The sequence below is a fragment of the Oratosquilla oratoria genome, chromosome 14 (genome assembly GCF_046742065.1).
Source record: "Oratosquilla oratoria isolate Oo_2021 chromosome 14, ASM4674206v1, whole genome shotgun sequence".
NCBI lineage: Eukaryota > Metazoa > Arthropoda > Malacostraca > Stomatopoda > Squillidae > Oratosquilla > Oratosquilla oratoria.
In genome coordinates, this window is record NC_134790.1 from 16,904,652 (window position 1) to 16,907,151 (window position 2,500).

Here is a 2,500-nt window from a genome sequence, read left to right on the forward strand (position 1 = left end):
TTGTTGTCGCCAACCTATTCTATTCGCCCAAACCAGCCGCCCCCAGGGAGCAAAAGATTCACGAAAACGCAAAAAAAAAAAAAAAAAAAAAAAAAGAAAAAAAAAAAAAACCAGTCGCGAAATACGAAATTAGGAATGGCAGAGGAAATGTCTCTGAGGAGAATCACACGAAAGAAGGAAAATATTGGTGGAAAGGATCAGTAAAACTACAAATAGTTTTTTTTTTATCAAGGATAGAAAAAATATGTCCCAAAAGAAAGGAAAGGGAAGGAAAGGAAAGGGAGAGAAATAAGGTAAAGGAAGGGAAGGGAAGGGAAGGAAAGGAAAGGGAAAGGAAAGGAAGGAAAGAGAAGGAAAAAGAAGGGAAAGGAAAGAAAGGGAAAGGAGGGAAAGAGAAGGGAAAGTGAGGGAAGGAAAGGAAAGGGTAGAAAAGAGCAAGATGGTCCCCGTAAAAAGTGGATGCGCTGAAAATAAGAACATATATATATATATTATATATATATATAAATATGTATATACACATATATATATAAATATATACATACATGTATATATGCTAATAAGAACACGGGTACGTGTGTTCACTTATGCAAAGTAGACCACTTGGAAAAAGAAACTAACGAAGCAGAGCGCTTTCGTATATTACATCATGTGCAAATATATATAATATATACATATATATATATATATATATATGTATGTATATATATGCATATATGTATATATATATATATATATATATATATATATAAATATATATACACGTACACACACACACACGTCTCACAACGCAAGGTGAGTGGAAGAAATGCTCATGACAAGAATCAAGTAGGTCGCCTCCTGCGGTGGGCGTGGCGGAAGCGATGTCAGCGATAAGCCGCAAGACATTCATGACTTCTTCGACGTCACTAATGAGCCCATGAGCACCGTGTAGGGGTGTCACCCACCCACGCCCGCACGCCCAACCATATATACGCAGCAGCACCACACGAACGCCCACGTGTCGCGCCTACGCCGGGAGACAGGGGTGGATCAGTCCGTCAGTGAGGGCTTCGAACCCCGTATAGCCCCAACTCGCCCTTCTCCGGTCTTGTAATGGAAGGGGTCGTCCTCAACCATCTTCCTCCTCGCCCAAGAGAGTCAAAGGAAGTTGGAGCCATGAGCTCTCGAAGGGAATCTGCAGTCCCGAGTTCAGGGGCGACATTTCGAAATTTATTAAAGAAAATTTTCGAAATTTCTTGCATAAAATGTTCGAAATTCCTTAGCGAAAGTTTTCGAAGAGTTTTAATTTTTTTCGAAATTTCTTAAAGAAAAGTTTTGATTTTTTAAAAGAAAAATAATCAGTCTCGAAGGCCCTGTGCAGGACCACCGGTCTATCCCCTGAAAGACGGTATAACCTTTGTACCTCCTCCCATGGTGTCTTGATCCGGTTTGAAGAAAATAAAAAATAGAAAATATATTACTAAATGAATGAATAAGATTAGTGAATGATTATTACCAGTATTATATTCTAATTATTTCAATTATTCATATTCTATTTACTCTATTTATTTTCATTGGTTTATTCAGTTATCTATCTGTTACTATTATCATATTATTATATATGCATATTATATATATATATATATATATATATATATATAATGTACATCAATATATATATATATATATATATATATATATGTATATATATATACAATATATATATGTATATATATGTATATACACACACACACATATATATGTATATATATATATATATATAAATGTATATATATATATGTGTATATATATATACATATATATATATATATATATATATATATATATATATATATATACATATATATTTAACTGCGTTTGCACAATCTACTAGTTTATTAATTTTCTTTTTGAGGGAGTCTGTGGGGTCTCTTGAGTAAAACAGAGAGATGAAGGCACTTACGACACATCTGTATACATAAAAACATCTAATTCAGGACATTGCCTAAATGGGACTAGCGAATGTCCCCAAAGATACAAAGATTCTACCATCAGTGCCTATATTAGAAGATCTCTTAGTCACTGTAATAATTGGGAAACAGTACATAATGAGTTAGAAAGAGCTTCTCAGACCCTTATAAATAATGGATTCGCCAATAAGGATATAGAGCGAATCACAAAAAGAACTATAGACAAATGGTACTTGGACAAAAACCACCAGGACAAAAGCCACCCAGACAAAATCCCACAGGACATTAACGCCAAAAACCTGATTAAAATTTACTATAAGTCCTTCTTCTCCACAGCCTACAAAGAAGATGAAAGGGTTATGCAACAAATTATTAAAAGAAATATTAAACCAAAAGAAGAAAACTCTAAAGTACAACTGATTATATATTATCAAAATAAAAAGACATCTCAACTGCTACTAAAGAATAATATAAGAGAAAGTAAAAGTGACCTTCAGAGAACTCACGTCATATATAGGTACACATGCAAACTTGGGAACTGTGCATCC

At 34.0% G+C, this 2,500-nt stretch overlaps 1 protein-coding gene across 2 annotated transcripts in view; it reads left to right on the forward strand.

Moving 5' to 3' along the window:
- The window catches only part of LOC143032741 (uncharacterized), a 311,331-nt gene that overhangs the window by 267,473 nt on the left and 41,358 nt on the right, over nt 1–2,500 (forward strand). The window lies entirely within an intron of this gene.